Source organism: Theropithecus gelada, chromosome 13, assembly GCF_003255815.1.
Source record: "Theropithecus gelada isolate Dixy chromosome 13, Tgel_1.0, whole genome shotgun sequence".
Classification (NCBI taxonomy): Eukaryota; Metazoa; Chordata; class Mammalia; order Primates; family Cercopithecidae; genus Theropithecus; species Theropithecus gelada.
This window is the reverse complement of record NC_037681.1, coordinates 81,149,012-81,167,084: the sequence shown is the minus strand read 5'-3', so window position 1 is coordinate 81,167,084 and position 18,073 is coordinate 81,149,012. Positions and strand designations below refer to the sequence as shown.

Below are 18,073 nucleotides of genomic sequence, written 5' to 3'. Positions count from 1 at the left end.
CTGCCTCCCAGGTTCAAGCGATTCTCCTGCCTCAGACTCCCTAGTAGCTGGGATTACAGGCACCCGCCGCCAAGCTTGGCTAATTTTTGTATTTTTACTAGAGACGGGGTTTCACCATGTTGGCCAAGCTGGTCTTGAACTCCTGACCTCAGGTGATCCACCTGCCTCAGCCTCCCAAAGTGCTGGGATTACAGGTTTGAGCCACCTCACCTGGCCCAAGCTGAGTATTTTTTAGAGAGGATTCTTTTTACCTGGTGAGTAGATGGGTATGTGCTCCCCCATTTCATCCATGTACACATATGAGCTGTACACATAGTTGTTAATCAGGTTGATTTTTTCATTTTATTTAAATATTCAAAATATTGTGTGATTGTGACCCATTGAGATAACTGAAGTAGTATTAATTTAGCTGGGAATTAGCAGCTTATGTTGTGTGGGCCCAGTTCATCAATGTGTGTGTCAAATATCCACCCTCAGATATCAGCAGCCTTTGACTTGCAGTCAGAGCTTTCAATAGGGGTTTTGTTTTGTTTTCTTTTGTTTTTAGTCTCATATGTTATGATGGGGGAAATATTCATGGAAGATGACTGAATGTGAAACTGCTGTTCCCTTATAGAAAAGACCCAAGCATGATCCCATCATGTCAGATTTAAGGTTTTGGCTTATTGCACATAGGAATCTTTACATTAGGTTTGGGCTGTCATAAAGTTCACTTTTTGAGAGACTAGTGAAAAAATATGACAAATCCTATAAAATGTAGTAAAGTCTGCTCCTGTTCATATGTAACATTTTTTTCTCTTTAAAATCATAACATAGACATTTATATCAGGGTATTTAAAATTATTTGCCTAGACAGTATAGCTGGTATTTAAATAATTATATATCAGACAGATACTCTAAAGAAGGGAGATATCTAATTCAAAATGGAAATACATTAGCATGCTACTTAAAAGTAGATCAAATATAATATGCTTTTCAGAATTTAGAAAATTAACTTACCTTTTCTTTTTGTATCCATTCTGATTCTCTCCTAGCTCAGACTGAACTGGAGGATGTATTTGTGTAACTTGTGGTATAAATGTAAATGAGACTATAAATTATAGTATGCTGTTATGACTACTTATTTTTCTTTTCTCTTTATTTATGTGATTCTGAATAAAAACGACTGACCTCTGAATTTTCAGCATGGCAGTTAAAACAAAAAAACACCACTACCACAAAAACAATATACTGGTGAACATTTTATTTACCTTCAGAATCCAGAGAGTAGAGAACATTGTTTCCTAATAAATACCTAGGATTTTCATAGGGAGCCTATGTTTGCGAGGCCACTATCCAAAGACTCAGGTTCATGAAACTGGGAGTCCTATATACAAGCTGTATTTGTAAATAAGACAGAGAAAGGTTGTGAACTGGCAGCTTGGATGTTTTGTCAAAGTACAATGTCAGAGAAACTCTTTCTAAGACAAATTGTAAATAGAACTGTCACAGTGATTGCATGATTGAGCCGCAGAAGTGTCCTACAATTGTTGGCATTGTCAGGACTTTTGAAAGCTTAATTAAACACAGTGGCCCGCATGGCTGCTAAACTTACTAAGGAAAGCCAAAAGGAAAAAATATATATATCTAAAATGTAGCAGATCCTAAAGATCCCAAACTTCTTTAGACATTACCCTTGTGGTGACACAGAAAAGATGCATTGTGCATTTTCCTAGTCGTCTTTTATAAATAATAGTTTTGAGAATAGGTCCACGTGATATGAAGATCATCCTGTGTGTGATGTGGAGATTGTGTTAGTTTTTCTGTCTCCTGCTGTTACAGACAGTTAATGTAAAAATGGCCTTTTATTGGAAACACAAATATGTATTCACTTCAAGAACAGGAGCAGAGGGGGACAAAGTTTCCCTCCCGTTCTCTGTGTTTATTCTGTGAAAGCTTAAAAAAAACAACAACCAGTGCTGTAATTTCTTAAATCACCCCATTCCTTGTTGTGTTGCAAGTTGTGCCTTTACTATAAAGGATCTGAAATATGTTTTGCACACCTTTCTCTTAGTGAATGTGGCATTTAATTGTGGAGCTGCACATGGACTGGAAAATGCAACTGGGTGTAGAAACGTGCAGGCAGGGTCAGGACAGGCAACCTTCAGCTCAGGGAGGAGGCGAGTTGGATGCATATTAATGGCACCTTTTAGAGTCCTGGAAAATCATTAATTTCACACTGCAGCCTCCATGTAGTTTGGCTAATGTAGGAGTACTAAATTGGGGTACATAACAAACATGCAAATCCTAGGGAAACATTTTTTAGATTTTTGTGATTTCTCAATGAAAGTGTTTAATAACAGAGAATAGGTGAATGGTGGCTTTGCGTGCTGGTCAGTAAGAAAGGAAGAAAGTTTGGCTTTCCTTTGTGGGGAGATATTAAATTTAACCAAAGTAGAAAGCATAGCGAGGGAGATGCACCAAGATTGCGTCACTCGATGTTAATTTAATCTACTTTGGTTGGTCTGTGCACACCCTTTATTGCACAAAGAAATCATTTGACAAAATTTACCCCAAGTCCAAGTCTGTTTTTAAATACAGTAGTACTAGCTTTGTGCAATAAAAAGCACTTAGCATCAAGCTGGACCCAGCCTGGCACCTTGCCACTTTTTTAGCATGAGATTTAATCACCAAGGATCTTTAGTACCTTTCTGCTTGTTCAGATTTCATTTGGGTCATGGCTATGTCAGCAGTGTTGTTATTTCAAGGATTAAAAAAAATATATTCTAACTTAGAGCCCACTTTTAACATTATTTCAAATCAAGCAGGTTTGTATGTTATGTGTCAATTTGGATGACATTAATAAAGTTCATAAAATACGTTCAGCCTATATAATTTAACGGATAATGACTACTATTTTTATTTGTAATACAAATAGGAAATTGACCATTGTCTCCCTCCCTTCTTGGTTGTTTTCTCCTACCCAGGTAAATGAGCATCCTTAAACAGCTTCTTCCTTTTACGACCAGGGTACAGAGCACTGGCCAATATCAGTAAATTTACCTTTGTAATTTGCCACGTAGTTTTTACAACATGACCTAATTAATTTGAGCACGAACCATATTATTGCTGCTGGAGTCATTTTCTGTCACAAACTTAATTTCCAGGAAATGTAACCTGACAAATAAGAATTCTTTAGCTCTCTCCATGTGCTCCTAGAGACCAAAGGCAGATTTAAAATAATAATAATTTTAAAAGTGCCAGCATTATTAAAGCCAGTATGCTTGATGCCAAACTCAATTTGAAGCCAGTAAACATCAGACTGTATTTCTAATCAGTTTTAGAATGTAACGTATTCCATATTGGATTCATTGGAATTTGTCTCCTTGCTTTTTACTGGCCAGCTGCACTCCCTATGCATTTTTAAAACATTTCAGCAAAGGCTTTTGCTGTTCTTAGCAGGGTTAGTAACTTGGGGTCTATTTCTGAGCTCATTCGTCATTCTGCAATGGCATTGAGTTAGGTTGGCAAGGGAAGGATTTGAGGCATGGGGGGTGGTGAGGTCACTTCTGATCCCAGCAGGGAATAGGTGAGCTTCATTTGCCTTTACAATAGGTGCACAGTTACTGCACCTTGGAGGAGCTCTCAGGTGCCGCTCAGATGGGCGCATGTAAATGCCCTGTCAGATGTGGAGCTGGAATATTAATGCTTCTTCCACCACCGCACCATAATAAAGCTGTACACAGCAAGCTTAATATGCAGCTAGTCTGGGGAATTGTATAAACTTAGATAGCCTAGTGTGAAAGACAGCAATGGAAAAATGCTCGATATGCCACAGTTTCCATTCTTGTTCTCCTTTGATCTATAGCAAAATGAAAACATCATCCTTTTCTTCTCTTGGAGTTGTCTCCCCAACTCTGCCACCTCCCAATTCACCACCAGAATTTTTTTGCATGTGCTGGTATGGAGAAATGCAACATAATTTGTTTCATATGGTTAATTACAGGCGTTTGAATATTTAAAATTTTAAATAGCCACAGTTCCAGCTTTTCCTGTTAAAAGTATGTGATTTGAACAAAGGGAGTACAGTGTAAATATTTGTGGTGATTTGCAACACCCCTCTTTCCCCATTAAACACACACACACACACACACACACACACACACACACAGAGAGAGAGAGAAACATTCAGTTTAAATCTAGTACTGATCTAAAGGACTTCTGCACCTTCATTTGTACTTTTTTTTAAAAAAAAACTTTCAACTGGAATTCCATTAAAATATTTCACCATTATATTTTTGAGTCCACATTGCTTGAGGTTTTAAAGAAGATTTTTATGTGTTCATTTAACAGAATCAACAGCTGTCAGAAGCAGTTGTGGTAGATCCACAAAACATATAAAGAAAAATACATGTTTCCTGAAACAAAACACTTGGAAAAATAAGCTGCCAAGAACTGGCGAATTAGAAGTTTGCAGACAGGGAACTGAAGTGTCGTCTCTTGGTTCACCCTGGAGACTGATGTGAGCGGATCTGATGCAATGCTGCTGGAAGATTTACCTGCGCAGGTTGCTCCTCTAAGGCAATGCGCAGTGCACGATTGACGTGTGCACCAGAGCTAAGCTGGGCCTCAGCTCACTCCATCTTCTGCCCTATTTTTTCCCTTTTTGATCTCTTTAAATAGATAAAATACCAAGTTCTCAGAGTGCTAAACAACAAATTATATGTACCTAAAGGTGAGATGATCAGGTTTAAACTTCCTGTAAAAGAGGTGAGAAGGCGCCTTGCACACTCTTTTCCAGATAGGGCTGGCAGCATGTTATTCAGAACTAAATCGGTCTCCGCCAGGGAATTCCCAGTGGGAACCTGGAGCAGGTATGTTGATGAAGGGGATACCTGGGGACCTTTGGTCACTCACAATGAGTTTTTGTTTGTATTCTGACTGTTGTTAGCATTGCCGATGAACAATTACACCTACAATTTGATTTTAGTTTTAGATAGAGGTGAATCTACTGATTAAAAACTCCCATTAAAATAAAAAATGGAATTATGGTGAAACCTGCAAGGGTGCCTTCAAAAAGAACACCGGTGTTGTTGTGTACCTACCTCGCCTTTCTATTTGCTTTTTGAACATTCTAAAAAACACAAGGAAGCTTTTTGCTAAGCATCAGGGCATTTAAATTTATTTATATTCATCAGTTGTTCATTTTCTTAACATGTAATGATGCATAAAAAAGCTGCAAGGAAATCACATCTGTTAATTTTTAGAGAAATAAGGTGTAGCTTGGATTCTTATGTTGGAGCACAAAGCACTGTGTGCCAAGTCTGATCCTGTACGTTTTAAATATAGAGTTTTAATATTTGGCCAATCCCCCCTCTCTCCAAACAAAAACAAACCTCAAAAAACTAAGAGAACCAAACCTGAAGTATTCTCCTTCACCAACTCAGGGTATACCTTGATTTTATGATTTATTTACTTTTAGGGGGGAACTCGTCAGTGAACCATTTACTCCCCATTTTAACTTCCCTGCCCCAGATCTTTTCAGTTCCCAGTTAGAACAATGCATTAACCAATGTTAAATCTTAAATCACATGAGTTTCTCTCTCATACTCTATTGCACCCTAAGATTTAAAAAAAAATTATTCCTTTACATTTAAAAGTGAACATTGGCTACTGAAGAATGATTTAAAGGCTGAAAAAAATTTTAATAATAAATCGTAACCTTCTCATGTTATGTTTTTGTTATGTTAAGGGGAAAAAATCAATAAGGAAAAATTTAATTCTGATAAAGATACTCTTGGATCTTTGAAAACAACTGCTGTCCTTTTAACTAAAACATTTGAGCAGCTTCAAAGACTATGTATTTCTTCTGATCTTGGAGCTGTGTGACTGGTAGCAAGAAAGAAAAAAAAATCTTATTCTACATACAAGTGGATTGCTTAACAAGTCAGCACAGACACGTACTTGTTTGTACAATAGAGATAAAAATTCCTGTATAAAAATAATTCAGCTGCTGACAGCAGGCATTGTTGTTGGACCTGTCTTTTGTGCTTGTCCCAGCTCTGGGCCCCCCTCCCCTCCTATCTGCTTGGGGCAGCCTGCTGCCTGCACACTCCTGACCAGAAGTTAATTGCTATATATTAAGTATATAGGTATTGTATTTAAAGAGGACTATCTCAAGGCTTCCTATATGCATTCCACTTTACTTTCTGATGTGATTGTGGTGTTGCCAGCAGGGGGGTGGCAGGCAAACGCTCTAATAGGGAAAATCACTTGAAGGCAGTTAGGGGAAATTTGGCCTTCAAGTCCCATTTGCTCTGCAGTGTAGCATTGGTTTCTAAACTTTTGTTTTTAATCTAATTCTGATTTACCCTGTCACATCCCATATCAACCCTCGTTGAACTCTACTCATGTAGAGTAACATTAGTGTCAAACGGAATTGGTCAGGACTGTGGACCTGTGGCTCATACAGTTGGTTGTGGATGTGGATTCCATGCAGCTCTGCATCCTATCCTTTCTAATAAATGTTAAAATGTGGCACATTTCTGAACAGCGCCCAAGGATAAGAGAGTTAAGAAATCAGGGAGTAGTACCTGAGATTTTCTCCCTTCTCTTTCCCATTTCCTTGATAATATCCACATTTCTGGTAAGATCAACTCTAGGAGAAAGTCTGAGGCTGGGGGAGAGAGGGGGAAAAGGGTGCGGAGAGAGGTTCTTGGAATATTCTTCGATAGCAGTTCAAATGAAATCCCCACAGCAGAGAGCTTTTGGGTCTAGCAGTGGAGCGGTAAGCTCGGACACGTGGCCTTTCGAAGCTGTTATTCTCAGTCTGACTTGCACACCAGCTGAGATAGGACTTAACATATACTTTCTTGCTTTCACCTGGGTTGGAGAGGTTCGGATTGGGTGGAAGAGGAGTTCATTGGGAATTCTGTCACTAGAATTTTTTAAATGTCAGGAGGTTAGCAAGGTGTGGGTTAGCATTCAAGCAAAGGATTCTTCTCCAGACTAGTAATTGGAAAGCCTGAAAATCCAGGTTCCCACGATACTCTAATAACTGGGGTGGGATGGTGGTGGTGGGTGGACACCACGGCTTTCTGAATGTCAGCTGATGTCTGCATGACCCGTTCACCATGGATTCAGTGTGGCTAGTGCTGAATGGGGGAAATCAGAAAGGTAGATCTCAAGCAACAGGATATGCACTCCTCAGAAGTAAACCAAACCTTGCTCCTCTCCCTCCTGTGCCTCTCCTTTCTTGCTGGTTTCCCTTTGGAAGCAGAAACTTCTAAAATTAATGCCACTCCAAGCCAGTGAAAAAGCTGTTTTTATACCACAGTGGATGTTTACACAGGAGAGACAACTTGAGGGGGAAAAGGCTTTTTGGGAGGGTGGAGGGACTCGAGTTAATCTGTTCTGTTGGAGGACTGTGCAGTATTGCCTATGAGCGACTCTGGGCTGTTTTTGATAAATTACCATGTTTAGAGATAGGTTTGGCTCTTAAGGGCTTAGTTTTATGAACAAAGTCCGTGACGATGTTTGCAGCCTCTGTTTGTCTCGTAGCCCCTTTGGCTTGACTAGAAGCTCTATGTTTAGTTTAAGCTCAGTCTGGAAGATATAACAATTTTGCATTAAAAAAATGAGGAAATCATAGGAAGAAAAACCCTTTGCTTTTTGGATGAATCTTACTGATAATTTGCTAAAGCTCATTTGAATTTTAAGCACTTCTTTAATCTTCAAAGGCTAAATTGCTTTATGAATATGCATGGTGTGGGCAGACTTCAGTTCATTACCTAGTTGTAAATTCTAATGACCATTAGGTCCTTCCAGTAATTGCGAATTGTTTTGCATTTTTGATTGGCCTATTAACATGTACATTCGGTGCACATCAGGCTGGCCTGTCAGCCTGCTGAAGGAGAAAAAAAAGGTGAAAATTGTTTATAGCACCAAGATTCTTAGATTTTCAATCTTGCAAAATTGATGATGTAAAAAAATTAAAGCAGTGTTTTTTCTTCTCAAGATTGAAAGTTCACCAAGAGATTTGACATATTTAATTTACATGATGACTTTGCACTCCTTCATTAATGCAATTTGCATATGAAGCTGTTGTTAATCACTTTTGATCATGTTTTGTGTATTAGCTGCCTCAGTGGCTCTCCTCCTCAGATGCCCCAGTAGAAAGGAGCAAAATGATGCATCTTCTTGCCAAGTTTCCTTTAGTGAATTGAGGAATTAGAAGTCTAACCTTGAGTAATTACATATGTTTTATCCGTTTTCTTTTAACGTTAAGTACAGTTTGTGAACGTGTTGGCTGGAAATTGTTCTCATTTGGGGAGAAGACTGTAAAATTTAAGTATATGATTGAGGCACTTCCAGATACATAGAGAAATATGTATTGCCTGTTTCTGTTCCCCACGAACGTTGCAGGGCAGTTTTATTGTTAGCAGTTTGATGGCAGGAAGCCTTGGCTATTCCAGTGTATTAAGACATCAGGTTCCTCCTTGGGAAGAGGGAAGGCTACAGAACTACAAACCTTTCTAACAATGCTTTAGATTTCTTCTTTAGATAGATGGCTAGCACCTAAAGAACTTGGGCCTGGGTTTGGCTGACTCTTTTATCTTTTAGATCAAGTAAGTTTTCCCATTCAGCTGCTGCTGTGAGCTACAATGTGTCCTCCCCTCATCACCAAAGTATATCCTGGTCTCCAGGCTCCCTGGGCTCCCAGTGTCTCCCTCAAGGTACACGAGTGCCCTGGTCATGAAAACAAGGTGCTAACTAATGGTTTCCAATTTTTGAGACCCTGTGATTTTGGTGTTTGCCTTTGCTGTTGAATAACCTGTGCTGTATTATTGATGTTCATCTTGGGTTTGTGAGTTTATCACTGGTTAACAAGCAGAATCAGAACACTGAAACTGATATTCTGATTAAAAGGAATGTTTAATGAAAGAAAATAAATTGTGATGGAAAATGAACAGTGTGTAAGAAACATAACTCTAATTTTAACCTCCGAGGGACCTAGCACTGCCCTACTGCGACTTCCATCTATACCATGCTAAAAGCATGCTTCAGTTTAAAGTTGTTAATATTCAGCTGGGAAACAGTATCCAGAACACAAATAAATTATTAAGTGCATGAACTTTTTAGGCAGTAAGATGAACTGATGGGGTCCATCTGTGAGATCCAGGGGCTTTTTATTTGTGTGTGTCGAGCGATTCTGCCCTCTCCGACTTCACAGCCTTTGGTCTCCGGCCAACTGCATGCATAATTGATTCCACACGCACTATCATTTTCTTGATGTAATTGCTTTACTAAGATATGATGAAATCTAATGGATAATTTGCTATTTGAAAATGGGCAAAAAAAAAAATCTTCATACTTTATGTGGGACTGAGTGGGCAGTAGAGAAAGGGGTATTCAGCTGACCTGGTATTTAAGAAAACAAAACAAGCAACACTGACTTATGCATGCTGCTTCAGTTGCGTTGGCTGTGGATAGGAAGGTCTTTGTGACATATGGAAGCCAGTGTATAAATCTCTCTCCTTCTATCTTGCATCACTCCCTTCATTTCTTCTCTCTTTCTCTCCTCTCTCTCTCCCCCAAACTTTACAAGAAAGGGATCCTAACAAGGTAAAAAGTAAACAATTTAGTCATCACAAGCCTTATTATTCAGTCTATCCAGGAGTTTTGCCATGTCGGTTTATTTAACTTCCAGGAATGTAAACACTGACACAGCCCTAGAAGCAGCAAGAAAGATTACAGTATTAGAGTTAAAAACATGAGCATGGAGGAGCTGTGCTTTATACTCTGCTATAATAACACTTTACATTGAAACATAATGGTAAGTCAAAAGTGGACTGGAAACTTCTGCTTATATGGAGTACAAATTTCATTCTAATAGATTGGCATAATCTAGTGTACCCAGGGTAGATTGTTATATAATGGAGAAACTGTATAAATGTCAAGGACACAAATAATTCTACAGGAAGTAAATGAAAAGTATTAGAATTTCTTAAGTCACCATTAAATTTTGTTGGTGGGACAGTCTCATTAGCTGCTTCAAAATCATATGGCTTTGCATAAGTCTTTCGAAAATGTATTTTCAGGGAATTTAGACGGTGAAACATTGTTTTAATCCAAACCAGTTCATGCTTTAAATATACCTTTAAAAAAATTGTACGGTTTTTCAAAGTACTTAAAGGGAGTGGAGGGGTAGAAAGCATATAAGTGAATCCATCTCACTGTGGCAAACTGTTTTTCAAGTAAAGTCATAATAATGAACAACACATGATCTGAAATTTGATCAGCAAACATATACTTATGCCAAGGAATTTTCTTTCTTTCTTTCCTTTTTTTTTCTTTTTCGCCATTCACATAACCAAGGTTCTGTAAATCAGTAAACCAGGCAGAGAGTAACTATTGTAAGGGGGAAACCAAACCATAATACCCAGAATGGCCCAGAAGCTGTCCTTCTGAAGAAACATTAATGCCACTACCACCAAAAAAAGAAAAACCAAAAACAAAACAAAATAAAACCTTTTTACAAAACTGGAAATGACAGAATCGTTTTAAAAGAAAAAAAAAAACCACCTTCTGATGCTCAAAACTTCAAACTATTAATAGACCACCAGTGAGATAGACTGTCTTTGTGCCTTGAAATGCAAAATGAGGGAAATAATTAGCAGAGGAACAAAATTCTCAAAATTTGAAGAACTTCTGTGATTACTGGGGGTACAGTGAAAAGAAAATGCAAATTTCTTCCTGATCTTAATTAGATTCGATTGTGCGGTGGGTGTGTTGGATTTGGGGGGAGGGGCAGGGGCAGGGAGTGCTGGGGTGAGGCGTGAGGCAGAGTGTTGTGGAGACAGGTTAGCAGGGGCCTGGCGGTGTGGCAGGAACAAAGGCAGCTTCCAAGGCTGGTGCAGGATTCCGTGCCTTAACCCAGATGCTCATGGTGCCCCAGTCTTGAGTCCTTCATTTAGGTGGGCTTATTTCCCACTGGGTCTGGGGGATTTCATTTGTCTTTTGAGGGGCAGGGTGGACACTGACAGAACAGCTGCCTGGGGAACCTAGGAAGAGGGAAGCAGCCTGTGGGTAACTTTTCCTGATCACATGGGAAGGCTAAGACGTTATGGATCCTGCCTTGGGCACTGGGGTCAGCGTCTCCTGGTGGTGTCTGCACAGGGCCCCCCAATGCCAGGGTACTGCCAAAACACGCTCTTGAGTTTAATGGTAGTGGTTGGTCTGAGTCCTGCCGAAGTGTATGGAGCAAGTTTCATTGGCTGGACTTTCCCTTTGCATGAAATAATAAAAGACCTGGCCAAGGCTTATGAATCTATTTTTGTTTCATTAATATTATTTATTATGTATTTTATTAATATTTTTAGGAGGGACTGCGCTCTTATTTGACCATTTGTAGTTATAATTAATACATTCCGTACTGGTTGTAAAAAGTGTACTTGCATTTAATTGCAAGTCAGGGTAAATTAATGGATATGATTTAAAACAAAACTCACTTAAAATATTCTTGCAGAAAGCAAAGGAGGGGGCAGTCCCAGTATTTAATTTATTTTCTGGGTTAGTGTCAGTGGTGAGAGGGTCGAAAAGGTTGTGTGGGTCCAACGGGATTTGTGTCTGTGTGTGCAGGACGGTGGGGGCAACACACAGGGAGGAGGAAAACCTGGGCCGGAGGAGGGATAGCCAGGAGCTCTTTTTTTTTTTCTTCCTCTAATTTCTGAGGTTGCCAGGAGGGGCTTAAGCAAAGTGGTCAAGTCCATCTGCTCCGGAGAAGGTGGTAAAGAAAAGAGGTTAGTGGCAACAGGGAAGGAGCACAAAGGGAAAATTGTACATTGGGAGCGTTACTCTCCCTGGCCGTGGTGTAGCCAGACTGGTTTAGCAGACAGAATGATAGATTGTTTTGTCAGGGGTCCCAGGGTGCGCCCTGAACTTGAAGCACTTTGTTTATCTTGAATAGAAAGGGAAAAGCGCAGACATAATCGATGTCTAGTTTTTAGGAGCTCGAAAGAGGTAGGAGAACAGAGAAGACTCGGGAGGGGTAGTGGGAGGTGGGGGAGGTGCGGGCCTTGGTTGTGGTTGTCCATTAACAGATGAACTTGGCCGAGGGCCAGGCTTTAGATGAGAGCGTGTCAGGGCCCCAGTGCAGCCAAGCCTTTTCAGTGTTTTTTTTTTTTTTCCTTTTTCTTTCTTTCTTTTTTAAATACCTGCTGACTGTACATCAAATGCTCCCTGGTCTTTTGGCTAAAGGCAAAAAAAATAAAAAAATAAAAAATAAAAAAATAAAGAGACGCACAGCTCATTTTTTTCCCTCCTCTGAACCAGTTGAGGCCAGTCTTTTGGCTACACACGCGGGTTCTATCATCTTTCCTGGCTTGCCATTGGGAAAAAAAGAGTTGTGATAACGCCAGTAACCCGAGGGCCAGATGGGAAGGGTTTGGTTGTGTTCAGGCGACCAGGTGTGAGAGCTCGTGGTGCAGTAGGGTGTGGCGTGGCCGGCGTGCCTGCGTGTGCAGGTAGGAAATCAGTGGAAACTCTTTTTTTTTTTTTTTTTTTTTAAAATGGCTGAAGTTTAACTTGTTGGAAGGGGCCTGTGAATTAAGCTGTCGGTGGCTGAGAATAATATGCAAGGAAGGCTCAGGAAAGGCCAGGGGTGGGGAAAAGGTGCTCTTGCTAGAGGCACAGCCTTTCCTGGGCAGGACCGATGGCAAACCCATGTGTTTGGGCTTGTTTTGTTCTCGATTTTCTTATCTTCTTGGCCTCTTCCTGTGTTTTTTCGTTTACTGTGACATTATGCATTCATATATGAATGTTGGCAAGCAAGAGTCATCATCCCAATAACTTCCTGACATTTTTAGCTCTTTTAATGTGCAGTCTTTGCCCTCCTGCCACAAGTGGCGAAGTAATTGAATTTCCCTGTTACTAACTGGCAGGAGGCATGTTCTAGTTCCCACCAGAGGAGCTGCTGGGGCTAAAGCTGGGTTCATAGAATCCCACCTAGGGGACACCAGGGCTTTCGAGTGGTTTGGGGACCTGTCTGAAATGAGATTCACACAATATAAAATATTTTTCCCATCATAGACTTGAAAATCACCATTGTGCACATCTATATAAAATGTGATAAAATCACATTTACTTCTCCTGGCTGAGGCCTCATAAGGGAGGCGGGATTTTCTTCTCCTTTTCTAGTAGCAAATAAAAACTGGGAAAATTTGGGGGCCTCTGGGTTTATCCCATGGATACCCCCCCAACTCAGCCAAGCCCTTAGAGGCAGTCTTCTCTCCCACCTGGGTGTCTTTGTAACCTGAGCTGGTAAGAAAGGGAAGAGGGACTGAAAGAGGGGAAATATGCCCTTAACATATGATTTCTCTCCTTTCTTTTCTTCTTCCCTTTGATTACACGAAATAAAATGGTTTACGCTGAGGGTAAAGAAGTAATACCATTTCTAGTTGTGTGACCTTGGGCAGATTTCATTCCCTAAGCCTCTGTTTCCTCAATCTGTAAAGTTGGGTGGATCACGGGGCTCGCTTCATAGGGCCTTTGAGCATCCTATGAGAGCACGTGGGGTGCTGGGCTCAGTGCTGGGCACATGGTAAAACATGTCACAAAAGCTCATTACTATTACGGTTATGACTCATGGCTTGGAACTGTGTGCTCCTGGGGTCTCAATGTAGTTCCCCCACTATGGGGTGAGCAGGTTGGGATGAGAGAAGAGCAGGGCAGGTGGGGCTCTAAAGAACTCAGGGCCTCATTATGTTTCTGGTGGCAGTTCCCTCAGTGGGTGGGAGTCCCCTCTCCCCATAGGCATGTGCTGCCTTGTGAGAGGCTTGTGCCTGGGTGTGTGACGCAGTTACTCTGGGTTCAGATTTCTACATCACCGCTAACTGGTTGGGAGAGTCTGGGGGAATCATTTCACCTCTCTGTGAAATGGAGACAACTCAAGGTCCCTTACCTTACAGAGTCCATGTGAGAAGTAAATGAGGGAAAGCACAGACATTACTCGCTCCGGGGGCTGCACCTCCAGAATTGCTGTTGTCATTACCATGTGTCTGACACATTGATATTCCATCCCACAACAACCCCGGAAAGGAAACACTCCCATTAGCCTCATTTGGTAGAGGAGAAAATTGGAGTTCATCAAGGGTTAAATGACTTCACTGAGGGTCCACAGTTGTTCAATCCTTTGGCCTGCGGCCACCATCCTCTTCTACCGCCTCAGTACGTGTGCAGCTTTCTTCGGCGGCACCAGGCAACAACTGGGCAGGAAGCTCTGGTGCTGGACAGTTGTCCCTCCCATGGGTTCTGTGGTCAAGTTTTTCAATCTTCTGGGAAAGAGAAGAATGTTCCCCTCCAGTTCGGGGCATATTGAAGGAGCACAGAACTGTTGGGAAAAGTTGCAATGTAAGGAATTCTGCTTTGCAATTAGTCATTTCCCCATCTGTCCAGAATGAGCCAGAAATCGAGTGAGGGTCCTGAAAAACAGAGGGAGGAGGTTTTACTGTTTGTGTGTGGCTTGGTTAGGAGACTGCAGTGGGCTGAATGAGAAGCCAAGCTAGGACTTTTAAGGAGTGGTGAGACTTGGCCTGCAGCAGTTCTGTATGTTGTCTCTGTGGCATTCACTTCTCGGATTGTACCTTCAAAGGGTGGGGAGAATCAGAATTATACAGGGAGGGAGAGACTGTGTGTGAGTGAGTGTGCATGGCAGGGGTGCTTCTGAGGACGATGGGTACTGGGGGATCATAATCTGCTTCGAGGAGGTTTTCATTTCTGGCTGAACAAGTGCTGTGGTAAGGCAAGTCCGGAAGGCATGCTGGAAACTTGAGGGAAGTTTTGAATGGAAACTGCAGTCAACAGCTCCGTATGATCCGCATGTGGCTTCCCCAGAGGCAAGTTTTCAGCTGCATGGTGGCCTCTCCCAGTCACTCCACAGGCTGCCCTGACACTATTAATATTTGCTGAAGCAAGACCTGAGATTCGTTGCAGATGGATTACACAATGTATTCCAAAAGCAAATGTCACTGTTTTCCTGTACTCTCCATCCTTTCGAATTGGCCGGGCCATCATAGACCTCCACTGATAGAATTTCAGAATCATTTGGTAGTTGAGAAGCGCCTACTGCATGTGGAGGCCCCGTGGGAGGAGTAGAAGAGTTGGCCTCGGCACTGACGAGTGTTGGATGGGAGCTCTGCTCACTTGGTAAGTCCTTCTGCTAGAACCAAGAGAGGCTGTTCAGATCCATCACAAAGAAGTTGTCGCTCACATCCAGGTTGTCTTCTGAGTTTGAGGTAGGATGGAGGTGGCTGCTGAGAACCCATGTGGGTCAAGAGCTCCAAAGCTTCACTTTCACTTCGCACTCTGTCCCGGGGCATGGATGTCCTCAATGGAGGTCATGCAAGCCCTTCCCTCTCACCCCTTCTCTTGGCCCTCTTCGTTGTCTCTGTATACCCCTGGGTCAAGAGTGTAGTGGTTCTCCTTTGTCACCCTGGAGGAGAAGCTCTTAGTTTTATTTGCTGAGTCTCCTAGACTGAAATGATAAAGCTGAAATGATAAAAAGCATATCATGGCCTTAGAACCCTTCTTATTTCCCTTGCTCGCACCCCCTAGTTTTCCTTCTCTTCCCTTGAAAATCAGTGAAAATCAGGCCACATCTCTGATGATGGCCTTTTGTTTCTTTTTCTTTTTCTGTTTCTGCCTTCGTTAGGTAAGCACAAATTTAATGTCCCAAGAGGCAGGCCGGTGACCCTTCAGGCCAAGTGCCTGGATGTGGCAAAGCTACAATAAATATCGAATGGTGAGAGCAATGGAAATTTAACAAAGCCATAACCAAGGAGACCTCAGAGGGGCAGTGGACTGGTTAAGAGGCTGTTGGATGAGCCGGGTAGTATTTCTACTTCAACCTGATTGAAATGTCGACTAAAAATCAATGCTGTTGACTAGTGATAATTTACAGCGTTCCTGGTGCTAAGTAGTTCCCCGCTTAAGAATGCGTTTGCTGGGCAGAGATTAGTGCAGGGAGTTGTGTGTGTCACAATGAATCAGACGCATTATAGGTCAGCCCTTTATTTGTTTCATCATGACTTTTACACAGTTGTCATGTAATTTATGGCTGCTTTCACGTTGTCAAACATTTTCATTGCATCTTCTTCTTTAACACACTCCTGACATAGACACACTGCACTTGAAGGCTTGGTATTGTTTCATAATCCGAGAGGAGGCCTATAAACCATCAAATTACACTATCTTTGGGCTAATCTAAATGCGCTGCAGATTAAAATCAGAGCTCATTTGTCCCTGATGCAAATTATTAAGTTCTAATTATAAATATCCATTTAATTACCCCATACGTTTTTATTTTGCGGACCCTTTTGAGCACTGCTGTCTGCCATGCGGAGGGGGTGGGGGGAGATGCATAGGAGACAATCTGCGTAATTAATGTACACTTCCCAAATGGTAAAGGATAAACATATGCTGCTTTGTTTGTCTTATTTATTGATTGATTAGATGTATAGAGACTTTGGCATGGGCACAATCTGAAGTTGAAATCCTTTTAAAAATGAAAACTATTTAAAAATCTTTTGGGGAAGAAAGAGCAAAATATAGCCAACCAATGGCTTTCTGCTAGAACACATCATCCCAAAATATGGGATTCTGAATTTGATCAAATCACCAGTTTCTGAATTTGATCAAATCTAGATTTTGCAGAAGTTCAGGGTGAGAGAAACCATGCCTGTTTTATATCTAGAAAGTGAAATCATTGTTATAGAAAAAACCTACTGTGGTTAGAAAAAAAACCACATTCTTTTTTCCCAACTCTGCTGCCATTCTCTACCAGAAAATAACAGTATCTGCCTGTAGTATGAAGACCTTCCAATTGAGAGCATTATGATAAACTATTTTTGATTACCAAACACGAATGAAGGAAGAAGATAACATAAAAATTAGTAAAGGCCTTCCAACTAGACATTTACCCTTCTGTGAAAACCATGGAGAAATTACCAAGACTGGTTTGTGGGGAGGGCATTTAAGGTCTTTTGGGCATTACAGATTTTCTAGAACCAAACTTTGACTTTTAGTGTTAACAGAGAGACACTGATCTGAAAACCAGGACACCTGAGTTCTGACCCTTATTGTGTCGTGCTGTGAGATTTGGGGCTCCCTTCACCTGTTAGCATTTGTTTCCGTGTGTTGTAAAGTAGGTAAAATAGATGGTTTGAACTGGGTGGGCCTCTAAGTCCCCATGACGTTCTAGCATAGTATGAACACCACTGACCAGTTTCCTCCCTGCTATATTTTGGAATCTAGTTGCTGAATGGGGCTCACCTGCAAAGACGGCAGAATATTTTCTTGATTTGCCTCAAAGATGGAAGCTATGGTGGAGATTAAGGCTTGGATTCATGATTCCCCAACAGAAAGCTTAAAGGCATCTTTCAAATTGCTGGAAGCAAAACTGAAGTGCAGTATAATGGAATGGTGATAATTCACAGAAGTTTCCAGCCTTACAAGCTTTCTCCATCTTTTAATTGTTGCAAGCTGTTTTTTTGAAAAACTCCAAAGAATGTAATGTGTATTTTCTCCAAGTTTGCTTTTTTGGGCAAATGTAACTACATCAAAATAGAAGTACGTTTTTGAAAAAGAAATAGTTGAATTCAAACAACCAGGTATTTTAAATTCAATTAACTGACTTAATTCAGTGATATTTTCCTCCTTCCTCCTCCCAAAAGCTGGTTTCTCTGTATGGACATAGCCTACATATGCTGAGTCCCTGGAGTTAGGAATTTTTGCTTGTTAAAGGCATCCGATGCAACATGTTTAGAAGAATTCTCCCTCTGTTAGTGTTGAAGACAGCATAAATTGAGGGAAAATGTTCTTTTTTTATTCATCATGTAGGTAAAAGCATATGGCCTGTTCTGGGACATGCGATCTTTGCAATCCATTTTTTAATCTTGGTGTTTACCATTGGCTTTTAGGACGGATGTTTCTGTTTTCCACACTGTCCAGCAAATACCATTTATATGTGGCATTGAATGAGATATGAAATGATGTTTTCAGAAGCATGCTGAGAAAGGGCATTCAAAGTTATCCTTTG

The 18,073-nt window shown here is 41.0% G+C and overlaps 1 protein-coding gene across 9 annotated transcripts in view; it reads left to right on the top strand.

Moving 5' to 3' along the window:
- Window positions 1-18,073, top strand: part of BCL11A (B cell CLL/lymphoma 11A) — a 100,609-nt gene that overhangs the window by 10,587 nt on the left and 71,949 nt on the right. The window contains exon 1 of one of the 9 annotated variants that reach the window (XM_025354880.1): window positions 6,699-6,766. The exons of the other annotated variants lie outside the window; for them this stretch is intronic. The gene's annotated coding sequence lies outside the window, so the exon portion shown is untranslated. Of the gene's footprint in view, window positions 1-6,698; window positions 6,767-18,073 lie in introns of those variants that run through there. 9 annotated transcript variants of the gene reach the window in all.